A 14150-nucleotide genomic window follows, 5' to 3' on the forward strand; every position below is an offset into this window, starting at 1 on the left:
AAAGAAATGACTTAGTTATCCCTTTTTAGCCTCACTCAATGGCAAAGTCCATCCAAAGTTGTGGACACGGAGTCAGTCCTACATGCCACATCTCGAAAGACAGCTGTTCAACCAGGCTCTTTGTAAAAAGAAAACATGTCGTTCTATTTTTATCTCTATATTTCTACCCAATGACACAAACCCTCTCGTTGTGGAGTCTGTGGCTCCTCCCAGTCTGTCCCTGAAATGTACTACTTTTAGGCCTCAGATGGTTACAGGCAAATGTCAACCTGGCAGTTATAACGACTCAACATCTCTGGATGGAAAACCAGAATTCGTCATGGAATTCCTGCCATAGTCTTAACAGCAACAGTGCAGATGACATCACTGGCTAACTACATAGACAATGCCTGCTTATTACAGTGGTGATACTTTCTACAAGAAGCCTCTACTGATTCCCTTAATGCTTGTGCTTTCTTTCTATTCATTATCTCGAATTTCTCCTGCAAAGATCTTTTTGTATCTAGTCATTTCATGTCATCTCCCCCATTAGGCAATTTGAGTGTAGAGACTGTCTTTTGCCCTTTTTTGTATCCTTGGCATTTAGCACAGTGCTTGCATTTTGTAACCCCAACCTAGCACATAGTAAGTGCTTAAGAGTAATAATGGGGTGGCTATGTGGCATAGTGGATAGAGTGCTAGATCTGGAGTCAGGAAGACCTGAGTTCAAATCTGGCCTCTGATATTTATTTGCTCTGTGACCCTAAGCAAGTTACTAAAACCCATTTGCCTCAGTTTCTTCATCTGTAAAATGAACTGAAGAAGGAAATAACAAACCACTCCAGTATCTTTGCCAAGAACCTCCCCCCCCACAAAAAAGGGGTAATGAAGAGTCAGACACAACTGAAAATAACTAAATAAAAATAATAATAGGGCATCTAGGTGGCACAGTGGATAAAGCACTGGCCTTGGATTCAAGAGGACCTGAGTTCAAATCCGACCTCAGACACTTGACACTTACTAGCTGTGTGACCCTGGGCAAGTCACTTAACCCTCATTGCCCTGCAAAAAGAAAAAAAAAATACAAACAAAAAACAAACAAAAAAATAATAATAGCTGGGCCTGGAGTCAGGAAAATCTGAGTTCAAATCTGGTCTCAAACACTTACTAACTGTGTCATCCTGAGCAAGTCATTTAACCCGGTTTGCCTCAGTTTCTTCATCTATAAAATAAGCTGGAGACAGAAATGGCAAACCACTCCAATATCTCTGCCAAGAAATAATCCCCACCAAAAAAGGGATCATGAAGAGTCAGACACAATTGAAAATGGCCAAACAGCAAAAATAATAATAGCAGCATTTCAATAATGAATACTATTTGCTTTTCAAATATTATCTGATTTTTTCCCCTCACAACCACCCTAGGAGATAGGTGCTGTTATTATCCTCATTTTATAGTTGAGGATACTGAGACAGTGGTTAAGTGACTTCCTCAAGGTCACACAGCTACTACGTGTCTAAGGCCAGGTTTGAACTTACGTCTTCCTCATTCTAGGGCTAACACTCTCCCCACTGAACTTCTTAGCTGTCCATAATAAATGCTAGCTGAACTGAGTGATCATAACAACAACAACAAAACATGCATAAAAACAACAACAAAACTTGCAATGAAACAAGCTAAATCCTTGGTTCAATTGAACAAATGAAGGATTGAAAGTCAAAAGACCTGAGTTCCCATCCCAGCCCTGCCATGGACCTGTCTAATCTTGGGCAATGCATTTAAATTATCCAAGCCTCAGTTTCCTCACCTTTAAAATAAATTGGTTTTACTGGATTATCTCTAAGATAACATCTCTATTATCTCCCTTTTAGTTCTAAATTTATGATCCTCCTACTGTTGATTATAGATGGCACCAAGGAAATAGAAAATGTTTTAAAAGGTGTTTTAAAAGGTTTCTTTCTCTTCAACTCTCCCTTCCTGGAAATCACACCTCTCCATGGAAGGTGAAGTTCCTATTTCCCATCAACATTGTCCTGACCCAGCCTAGTGTCTGGTTCCTGAAATCCATCCCATCTGCACTGATGTGCGGCTGGATTAACCTTTCAGCGCTGCTGACTACAATCTTTTGAATTTCAGCTTCTGCTGAACCCTTTCCACTTTAAATCAACTCGAGAACTTCAGGTTAATGAAAAACTGAAGGTTATGTCTGTAAAGAAGACAATAACATTGGGGGTTTTTAACAGGCACTAAATATATGAATCTCTACCCAGAAGAAAATCTAAAAACAAACAAAAAAACTTGTCTTCTGAGATAGTCAATTAACCATAATATTTATCTGTTTTATCTTACTTTTTTTTCCTGTGCCAAAGAAGAATTAAATCATTGGAATGGATGCCAAAGGGCCTAGATTTGAATCCAGGTTTTGCTTGTGGAGTTTGGGTCAAATTACTTTGTCTCTCAGTTTTCTCACCTGCAAAAAATGAGGGCATTGGACCAGATACTCTCTGTCTCTTCTAGTTTTAAATCCTAGGGAAAGTCTATCATCAGAATGTCAAAGCTGGTAGTAGAGAGGATAGAGAATTAGGCCTGGAGTCAGGAAGATCTGAGTTCGAATGTGGCTTCAGATACTTACTAGCTGTGTGACCCTAGTCAAGTCACTTAATGCCTGTTTGCTTCAGTTTCCTCAACAATAAAATGGGAATAATTCTAGCACCTACCTCAAATGAGATACTTGTAAAAGCACTTAGCACAGTGTCTGACACATAGTAGGTGCTTTATAAATCCCTTCCCCTTTCCCCAGTATTGGTACACGATCTGTCCGACTATGAGTAAATGGCCCTTCTGAGCTGACTCAGCCACTCAATCTAAATTGAACCACAGTGAGAGCCTAAACCTTACTTTCTAAAGCTGGTACCTTTTTCATTTTTATACAAAAGGGGGAGCTTCAAAATCAGCCTGAGGAGAAAGAGTTAACACTTTATAGGATGGGAGTCTGTGACCAGATACTAATTTTGTCTCATCTCCCTCCTACTTCTTGCTCCAGGACATTTCTCTAGCAAAACATGGCAAAGGATAGGAGAACAAGAGGGTGGTACAGTTGATAGAAGGCTGGATGCGGAATCAGGAAGACTTGAGTTTAAATCTGTACTCAGACTCTTACTATCTGTCTGATTCTGGGCAATTCATTGAATCCCAAATGCCTCAGTTCCTTCATCTGTAAAAGGGGTATAATGACAGCACCCACTTTTCAGGGTTGTTGCGAGAATAAAATGAGATATTTGTACAGTGCTTTTTAAACCTTAAAGAGCTATAGAAATGTTAGCTATTCTTATTACAATGTTACTGCTTTTCCTCCCCAATTAAAGTCTGTTACCTTTTTTTTAGCCTAATATTTTTTTTGAGGGGGAAGGATTTGCAGGGCAAGGAGGGTTAAGTGACTTGCCCAGGGTCACACAGTTTGTGTCAAGTGTCTGAGGTCAAATTTGAACTCAGGTCCTCCTGAATCCAGGGCTGGTGTTTTATCTACTGTGCCACCTAGCCGCCCCCTCAGCCTAATGTTGAAATCAAGCTTATCTTCATGTCTATGGATTATCTCAAGTGTTAGAACCTTGGTGGACTCTTCCCCTAGACCAGCTAGCCCCCTGAAGCCTGGTTAGCCTCCCCTAGAGTAACTTGGGTTTTTACCTTTATTACTGGGTTTGTGCTAGATATCCTTCTGAATAAAGAATAGCCCCCCCTCCCTATTTATCAAAGCATTCCTCATGTGTTTAATAACCAAACCCAGACAGCATTGAGATTACTGAGGAAAACCTACAAAAAGAGCAATAAATGAGAGCTTCTCCTCAGCTAAAAGATTTGATAGTTTTATTATGGGAGCGCTTGAGCAGGGCAGCAGCTAGGTATGGGGGATACAGTCCTAGAGACCATTTCAATTATGTTTGTACTATTATCTGACCATTGGGGTGACACTTTACTTTTGAGTCTCAGTTTCCTCATCTGTAAAATGAGGCTAATAAGAGTGGTAGTACCTACATCACAGGGTTGTGAGATTCAAGTGAGTTAGCATATGTAAAGATATTTACAAACCTATGAGTATAATGTAAATATCAGTTATAAAAATAATAATAATGCTATTATTATGTTCTTTAGCCCCATCCATGGGGCCAGGGGTCATGGTATTCTCAACAGCCCATGGATCAGCCTCATCATGTGCCTAGACATTTCCCATGGTCTTGAATGATTTATCTTGCTTTGGCCAAGTGTTTTTGGGTGGTCACTTATGACTGGTCTGTCCAGAACCAAAAAGACATTTGGTCCCCAGCATTCTAGGCAAACAATCTCTACCTCCATCTTCTTTCTTATGTTAGGTGCAAGAAAATTTGAAACCCACATTCTTTCTCCATTGATGGGCAGCTTTTTTCAGGCCTGCCTGATTAGCCAATGATCCTGCATACCTGCAGGTGTGGCAACCTTTGCTTACCCCCTTGAAGATACAAGTGCCTCCAGATCCTAAGGGATTATATTTTTGGCCAGTGCCTAAGAAGATGCACTTTTCAAAGTTGGGTTTCCAAGCGTCAGGTACATCCTGGGTTCTTAGTTTCCCCTGTTCTGTCAGGCTATTTCTACTCATCTCAACAAGTCTCACACTCATTCTAACTTTGTCCCCAGGTGTCTGGCTTTAAAAGGTGAGTTTTAACCATATCTTTCCAGGGCCAAGCCCCCCATAACACCTCCACACCCCGATGTCTCCTTTCTGACCCTTATCTTCATCTCCTTTGAAGTGGTAACTTGAATTCCACCTCTATGTCTACCAGTTTGGATAGGTGACCTTTTGTCATGTTTCCAAAGCCCAGAACCCCCACATCACTTTCTGGCTATCATGCTAATAGTCACCCCCTCCCCTTTCCAGTTGTCCTTTAGGTATTGACTTGCCCCCTTACAGTGTAAACTCTTTGAGGCCAGAGATTATCTTTTCTTTTTTTTTCCCTAGTTCTAAGCACAGAGTAAGTATTTAAAATATCTATCTATCTATCTATCTATCTATCTATCTATCTATCTATCTATCTATCTATCTATCTATCTGTCTATCTATCTACCATCTATCCACCATCTATCTACCATCTATCTATCTATCTATCTATCAATCTATCTACCATCTATCATCTATCTATCATCTATCAATCTATCTATCTATCTATCATCTGTTGTCTGTCGTCTATCTCTTTAGCATCAGATGTGTCTTGGAATCCTGTTTTGATTCCACACCCAATATATCAAAAGGCCTAAAATAAAAATAAAAAGTTGAAGATACTGTGTAAGATGGCTTTTAAGGGTGCCTCTCCCCTTTTCTTTATTCTGTGATCCCTTCCACTAAAATGCAAATTTTACTGTAATTAAATCCCATCCAATGGGTCTCATTTATTAGAATCTCATTACATGTTATTAAATCAATTAATATTTACCAGTCAGTCAACATTTCTTTGAGCCTCATTAAATCTATATACACTGGGGAGACAATTGATTGTGCTGTTGTTGACTGATATGGTGATATTAAATCTGTTGCTGCTAGAGATGAAACTTTTGTGGAAAAAAATTAAAGCTATTAGCAGCTTCCTTGGAAGTCAATTGACAGTTTGCTAATTAAAATTTATTTATAGTCATCAGATAAAAAGCATCAAACTAAGCTAAAGGGAATTTTGGTTATCACAAAACAGACTAATACTACTAAGTCTCACTATATGGCCTTTTAATTTCAAACCGTATTTCTCATGGGAATGGAGAAATTGACTATCACATGGTATACAGATCATGAGTTGAAGGGCCTATCAACTCAAGGGGAGCAGGAAAGAGAAGACTATGATGAAGAAGAGCAGGAGAAACTATTTTCTTATTAGTGGCTCTTTAATACATTCAGAATCACTGGAATTTTGGCAATCAGCAGATTTCAAGATTAGCATGATCAGATTAAGGTGCCTCTAGTCCTCTCAAATCCAGAACTGTTTTTATCATCATAGCCTGGGGATAAAGGGTGGGGAAGAATGAAGGAGGGGAAGAGAGTATAAAGATTTTATCAAATACTTCCTGACAAGCAAGGGAGACTGGGGAAGAAATAGCAACTTTACTTTCTTTATGTCCTGGATCTCTTGGAAATTAAAGCTCTGAAAAGGGAGAATGACTCATATGCTCCTGCAGAAAAGAGCATTTGTTACACTGACAAATTATTAACAAAGCAAAGGGGGTGCTTTCAATAAATATGTGAATTATCAATCAACAAGCATTTGTTAAGTGCCTCCTCTGGGCCAACCATTATGCTGGGCTCTGGGCATACAGAAACAAAAGTGAAGCCATGCCTGCCTTCAAGAGGATGGCATTAGAGATTGGTACCTCAGAGCCATGTGCTTTGTGCCATACCTCTCTCCCCATGAGGTCAGCCAGTGCCAAGACATGGAGATGACAGATATGGTATCAAGTATGAGCAACAGCAAGAAGACCAGTCTGACTGTACAGAGCTCAGAGAAGATTACCATATATTAGGCAGTGTCTTAGCTCCTCACTTTCTGGGCTTCTCCACATCTTCACCTGCACTCATCCCACTCTGGAGATGATTCTTTGCTGTAGCCCTCATCTGATTGTTGAGTCCCTGACTTAGACCACCATTTCATCAGGTACCCAGTCCATGCTTACTTTACTCTGGCTTCCTCTCATTATTCTCTGGACTTCTCATCAGCAGACTTGCCCTTGTTGGGGTATCCTCCCTTGCTCCCCTCATTTATAGCTCCCCTTTATGCTTTGCCTATAGAATATAAGTTCTTAAAAAAAAAAGAATATAAGTTCTTTGAGGGTAGGGACCATCATCCTTTTTGTATTTGTATCCCTAGTAATAAATAAATTCAACATATATTGTTGTTACATACCCCTTTGGGGTTTTCTTGGCAAAGATACTGCAGTGGTTTGCCATTTCCTTCTCCAGTTCATTTTATATATGAGGAACTGAGGCAAATAGGGTTAAGCACTTTACCCAGGGTCACACAGCTAGTAAGTGCCTGAGGCTGCATTTGAACTCATGAAGATAAGTCCTCCTGACTCCAGACCCAGCATGCTATACACTGTGCCACCTAGGTGCCCCTAAATGTACATAAATAACCCGCCTCTCTCTCTCTCTCTCTCTCTCTCTCTCTCTCTCTCTCTCTCTCTCTCTCTCTCTCTCTCTCTCTCTCTCTCTCTCTCTCTCTCTCTCTCTCTCTCTCTCTCTCTCTCTCTCTCTTTCTCACCACCCCCCATCCCTAGATCATTAGTGTACATGCAGGAAAGGATCATGGATTTGTATTATCATTTCCTCATTATTCTCTGTATTTTGAATGATTTTCTGCAATGAAACATTTTTATGGTGACTAACAAAAAACTGTGGCATAGTTGAATGCCAAATAACATGACTAATAGTTTACATTTATATAGCATCTTAAGGATTATGAAGTGTTTTACATGCTTTATTTCATTTGATTTCCACCAAGAGCACTGTGAAGTACATAGTTCAAGTACTATTTTGAAAATATTTTGTTCTAAATATAATAAACATCTATCAAAATAACCAACCAAATAAGCATACAAAACAAGGGACAAAAATTTATCCAATTCCCTACCAAGCAGACCCAAAAGAGTTAATAAATGACAAGCAAATAATACACTCTTGTTTTTATATCCTTTTCTACACCTATCCAAAATCTTACCAATCAGTCAATAATAGTCATTAAATATTTATTAAGCACTTACTATATGCCAGGCATCTTTGGACTTGTTTTAGTCTCTTTTTTTTTTCTTCTCCTTCTCTACCCTCCCTGCCTCTATATTTTTTTTCACTAAGAACCTTCTTGTTTTTATTGTTAGGATCTAGGTTACTTGAGAGGGATGAAATGAGAGGAGTGGGTGGCTCATTAATACCCAACTGACTGTGTTTCACAGGCTTGTAGGTGATAGAGAATTCACTCAGAGAGTGTCCAATCATCTTGGCTTAATTTTAACCTGATTGAAGGTCTTGCCGTTGTAGATGCCCACCATAATGCCCACCATCTCTGGCAGGATGATTATGTCTTGAAGGTGTGTCTTCACTACCTCAGGATTTTCCATGGCTGGGGGGGGGGGTGCCTTCTTCTTGGCCTTCCTCAGGTGCTTCAGGAGCGAAGGCTGTTTGCACCACAGACCCTGGTTGAGTCTCTGTCACTTCCAAGCACTGTACAACTGCCTGAACTGTTCATAAGACACGTCCAGGAGCTGATCCAGGTTCATGCAGCCATATGTGAAATTCTGGAAGGTTCGCTTGTTCTTCTGCTCCACTTCTGCCATCTTGTCTGCTGTCAGGAAGAGCCCTGCCTCTATTTTTTTTTTTTTTTGCAGGGCAATGAGGGTTAAGTGACTTGCCCAGGGTCACACAGCTAGTAAGCGTCAAGTGTCTGAGGCCGGATTTGAACTCAGGTACTCCTGAATCCAGGGCCGGTGCTTTACCACTGCGCCATCTAGCTGCCCTGCTGCCTCTATTTTTAAATGTATTGTAATCAATGAGTGAATGATTCTGGTTTGCTACTGATGGTTTTATTTTGCATCTCCTCTTGTGTGTCTTTTGTTATGGTACCATAATGTTCCATTATGGAATATTCCATAACTTTTTCAAGTTTGTCCATTTGTTGTTCCTGATTTTTTTTTGTTATAACAGAGCAGCTATGAATATATTTGTATAGATCAGTCCTTGTTTTCCTCTTTCATGATTTTTTGGGATATAATCCTAGCAATTGAATCATGAAATCAAAAAGGATGATAAGATTTGTAACTAATTACATATTGCCATATGGCTTTCCAAAATGTATTCAACTAGTCTTCAGTTAAACCAATTAGGCATCTATTTTCCCATATACTGCAAGTATTAGTATATACATTTTACAGATGAGGAAACTGAGACTCAGGAAAGTTACATGGTTTATCCATTGTCACATGACTAGGAAAATGATGGAGCTAAAATTGCAACCCAGGTCTTTTGATTCCAAGTCTACTACTCTTTCCATTACACTAACATCAACTTAGCTGTATGACTCTGCAAGTCACTTAACCCCAATTGCCTTAAACATCCAGGGCCATTTCTAGTCATCTTGATATATATTTTGCTACTGCACCCAGCAGGCTCTGGAGGAGAGAATGAGGTTGACCTTGCAAAGCCCCCCCTCACTTAAATCCAATTCAGTGCAAGTCATGTCATCACCCAGATGTCATGGTCCTCTTCGAGAATAAAGGACACCAAGATGGTGTCCTCATGGGGAGAGAGGTATGGCACAAAGCACGTGGCTCTGAGGTACCAATCTCTAATGCCATCCTCTTGAAGGTAGGCATGGCTTCACTTTTGTTTCTGTATACCCAGAGCCCAGCATAATGGTTGGCCCAGAGGAGGCACTTAACAAGGAGGAAAGGCAGTGATTTCTCAAATTCATGACATGATCACTCCAAAAAACATCCAAATAATGCCATAGGACAATTCCTGTAGCTGCAAAACCCACAGAAGAATGTGCTGAAATCATCTTCTAACCAAGGACAGATTGGAAGGTAAGAAGGAGGGAGCTGCTGTGCTGATACAGGAGTCGAGCCCAACCCCACAGTCTCACTGACACAGATTCAGTCCCAGGAAGGCCTCTCCAGAGAAAGAGACCCCCCCAGAGCCTCTGAATCAGCTGCAGCACCAGTGTCATCTGGAACTAAGCTCACAGTCTGGTGAGAGGGCTGAGCCATTGGCAAGGAGGAGATTACAGGGGTCTATGCTGGTACTGAGTCAGAACTTTGGTTTTTCACTCTTGCTGGGAACCAGGAGTTAGGCTTGAGTAGCAGTGGCCCAGGTGGGGGAGGGGCACAGGCTCCTCTGAGCTGACAGCCACAACACACAAAGCTGGTCGATTGGCAAGTTGGTCTGGGGTCATCTATGGACTAGGGAACAGGCTAGGCAAGTGAAGAACCTGCTTCTCCTTAAATCATACCACCTGATACCTTCTGAAGCTTGGGATACTGCAGCCTGGAAATAGTGCCCCACTTTAAGGAGCTTAAAGTCAAGTAAAAGAAAGGCAAGATGAGCAGACAGAGAAAGGTGAGGACAATAGAACATTTCTTTAGTGACAAAGAAGATCGAGGTGCACCCTCAGAGGAAGATGTCAACATCAGGGCCCCTATATCTAAAGCTTCCAAGAAAAAATATGAATTGGTCTCAGGCCATAGAGGCACTCAAAAAGGACTTTGAAGATAAAGTAAGAGAGGTAGAGGAAAAAATGGAAAGAGAAATGAGGGTGATGTAGGAAAGACATGAGAAAAAAGTCAACAGCTTGAAAAGCCAAATGGAAAAGCTCTCTCATGAAAATAATTGCCTAAGAATTAGGATTGGACAAATGGAAGCCAGTGACTTTATGAGAAACCAAGACATAATTGTGCATAGTGACAGCAGTATTGTTTGATAAGCAATTGTGAATGACAGCAATACAATGATCCAAGACAATCCCAAGGGACTGATGAGGGAAGAAAACTATCCACCCCCATAGAAAGAACTGATAAAAAGATCGCTTGTGAATTATACATATATAACCTGGTTGATGTCTTGTGGAGGGGGGAGGAAAGAGAGGGAAGGAGAAAAATTTAGAACTCTAAATCTTATGAAAATGAAAGTTGAAAACTACCCTTACATGTAACTGGAAAAATAAAATAAATGTTTGTTGCAAAGTAAAAAAAAAAGAGAGAATAAATGACAAACATAATGTAATGCAAAAATCCATTACACTAACACCATTCTGTGGACTAGGAAGTTTCCTGAAGAATGGTCATCCAGCCTCCTCTTAAATACCTATAGTGTCAGGGACCTTAGTACTTGCAAAAACATTCCATTCTACTAAAAAAAATATTGTTAGGAAAATTTTTTCTTATACTGAATTTTATCCTTTGAAGATTTCATCTTGTGCTCCTGGCCCTACTCTCATGGCCAAGCAGAATAGATCTAATCCCTCTTCCATATGGATTTTATGGGATTTGAAAGTGGGAGGGACTTTAGCTGACTTTGTGCAACTCATCATTTAAATCCAATTCATGCAAAAATAAAGCCATAACCCTTGTGATTTCATTGGTCCTCTTTGAAAACAAAAGATGAACAAGAACAACAACTCTAGGTTAGTCTTTAATCCCCTTTAGGTCCTGTTCCTGACTGAGGATGAACTTCAAAAGTGTGATGTTTAAAATCTAATGTTGGTCCTTGCCTGCCCCCCTCCATAGTTTTGGGGGGGAAACTAGCTAAGATTTACTGATAAATTCAGCAAGAGTTTAGGCTTTTAAGTATTTATTAAATTGTATTAGAAGTTAGTGAAGAGAGAGAGGGTGAGAACAGATCTCTTATAGAATGGAAAAACCTATCTTAGATCTATTTGGTATAACCAGAGAGAAAACCTTGCCTTTCCCTAGCAGCCCATGTGAAGTTCTGCCACCACACCGAAGTCCCGGATGAAAAGAGGCCAATTTAGGAAGCAAGCCTCACCTTACTGTCTCCTTCCCCAAAAGAGGAGGTCCTTCAAGCTGATTGGTTGAGGTGTCATAGTCCACAGTCTCTGAAAACAACACCCCATGCAGGGCCAGCCAGGTGTGGTCTCAATTTAATCATCCTTAAGTAGGTTCCCAGTCAGTCTCTCAGTCTCACCCAGTTCAATCAATTCCAAATCAATCTTCAGGTGGGGGCCCCTGGGCATCTGCCAAATCCCATTATTTTATCACAAAAGCACTCTCACATCAGGCACCTTCATTCCTTGCCTCCTACTTCCATTTTATGTATTATCTTTCCCCATTGGAATGTAAACTCCTTGATGTCAGAGACTTTCTTTTTGCTTATATCCCTAGCACTTAGCACAGTATCTGTCACATAGCAAATGTTTAATTAATGTTTATTTCATTCTTCCCTACTTTGCAGTCCTAGACTACTATGCCTTTTTTTCTAGAATCCTTCAAAAATCACTGATAGTGTTCCTGAAATCACAAAACCAAGTTCTTTTAGTAGTCTAGGGTGTGATTTATCAAGGCCAAGAGACTTGAACACATTTAAGGAAATGAGGTCTTCTTTTGCTATTTACACAATTATCTTGGATTTCAATTCCATGATAATAATTTTTGTTCTTTGCTTTTTCTTTGAAAGAGAAACCACAAGAAAAATAAATGAAATAATTCTACTTCCTTAAGTCCACAAATGTTCATTAAGTATCTACTAAGCAATGGAGTATATGAATTAAGTTGTTTATCTCTGACAATAGAGGGAATTTCCACACTGAAAATTTCCTTCACCAAGAAAGACACAAGTCTAGACCAAACCCCTCCCCCTCAAAAAACTGTACAGGTGCTCATGCCCATTGGCAAAGATACAAATAGGAAATAAACACACATCATCTATGCTCAAGGAATATCTAACCTAATGCAAGAATAAAACTTTTACACAAATAGTTTTGTTAGATGGTCATGTAAAAAGTACAAAGGAAAAATCCAAAAAAAGTGCTATAAAAATTTCAAAATGGAAAGATCAATTCTAGATGGGAATGTATGTAGTTCATGCTATGTGGTAGATTTCTGCAGACTTCTTGGAGGAGGTAGCATCTAAATTGATCCTTGAAGGAAGGGAGTAATCCTAGAAATAGGATAGGAATTCATTCTAGGCACCAGGTGAGCAAAGGAGAGAGGAGAGAAATGGAAGAGAGTAAGACATAGAAAGTAATGTACTCTGGCTATAATATGGAGTACACGACCAAAGGACAACCTGGCTTAGTATAAATGCTGTCCCAGGAGTAGGTATTTGTATGCTTTTGCATAAAGTCTTCAAGCCTAGGATCTGTCTCTAGAACTGGATCACCAGTTCCCTGGAGGCACATATTCTGAGGTCTTTAGGAGAACGTTTGGTATGAACAATTTTTACCATGTTATCTAAGCAAATGTCTTTGGTAAAAACAATGGAAACTGTTGCATTGGGCACACGGTACCTACATTAAGAGAATCTTGTCTTTGAGTTATGTCTAGAGTCATAAGAGTAGTAATAGCTACCATCTCAGATTCTTCTTCCTCTTCCTCTTCTTTTTCTTCTTCTTCCTCTTGCTCCTTCTCCTCGTCCTCCTTCTCCTTCTTCTCCTCCTCCTCCTCTTCCTCCTCTACTTCCTCTTCCTCCTCCTCCTCCTTCTCTTTCTCCTTCTCCTCCTCCTTCTTCCCTCACCATATGTGGTCACTCTCTCCACTTGGGATACCATATACATACATGTGGTTGCTCTGTCCATAGGAATATAATTTTTGGTTGCTTATATTTTGTAAGTTATTTGGGAGCTTGGGGATAGATCTTTTATTTAATTTTTTTTCAAAAAGCTGGGAAATTTTACTTTGTGTCCTATGAAGTTTTCATTTATAATTTTTTGAAATGTAGCTCTGAAAAAAAAAAACCTTTAAAAAAAGCCCATTGTGTTTCAAATGGAGCTATTGTACTACACCTTTAAACCCAAATCATTCTGGCTTTCGTTGAATACCCAGTAATAGCTATGAGGTTTAGGGTTTGGTGGCTTAGAATGAGTGTAAATAACAATTGTTGAATGAGCATAAATAGCAATTGTTTTCTGTTCTGGACAGAAACTCTGAATGTCTTCCCCTCCCAGATTGATATTTTTGTTTGTTTGGTTTTGGGTTTTTTGCAAGGCAATGAGGGTTAAGTGACTTGCCCACAGTCACACAGCTAGTGTCAAGTGTCTGAGGCCAGATTTTGAACTCAGGTCCTCCTGAATCCAGGTCCGGTGCTTTATCCACTGTGCCACCTAGCTGCCCCCCAGATTGATTTTTTTGTGATAGTAAATTGAGTCATCTTTTGTCTTGGTTCTTACCTAGCTCTTAGTCATTGAATGGGCTTTGCCTCAAACAAACTGAGACCTGAAAAAGACTTTAATTTAGAAAGGCCAAAGTCATGAACTGCATACAATGGTTGTCTTGACTTCCATGATGCTGGAGAAGAGAGTAAGGCTGACAACTTTGTGGAGCTCTGCCTCACTTAAATCCAATTTACAAGCAAGTCAAGAAATAACTCTCTCAATGTTATTGCTCCTCTTCAAGAATGAAGGATGAAGTGGGGGCAGCTAGGTGGTGCAGTGGATAAA

At 39.9% G+C, this 14150-nt stretch overlaps 1 pseudogene; it reads right to left on the bottom strand.

Moving 5' to 3' along the window:
- Nucleotides 1–7871: 7871 nt before the first annotated feature.
- On the bottom strand, nt 7872–8319 carry LOC122726192 (annotated as a pseudogene).
- Nucleotides 8320–14150: the final 5831 nt, after the last annotated feature.

The sequence above is a fragment of the Dromiciops gliroides genome, chromosome 4, assembly GCF_019393635.1.
Source record: "Dromiciops gliroides isolate mDroGli1 chromosome 4, mDroGli1.pri, whole genome shotgun sequence".
Lineage (NCBI taxonomy): Eukaryota > Metazoa > Chordata > Mammalia > Microbiotheria > Microbiotheriidae > Dromiciops > Dromiciops gliroides.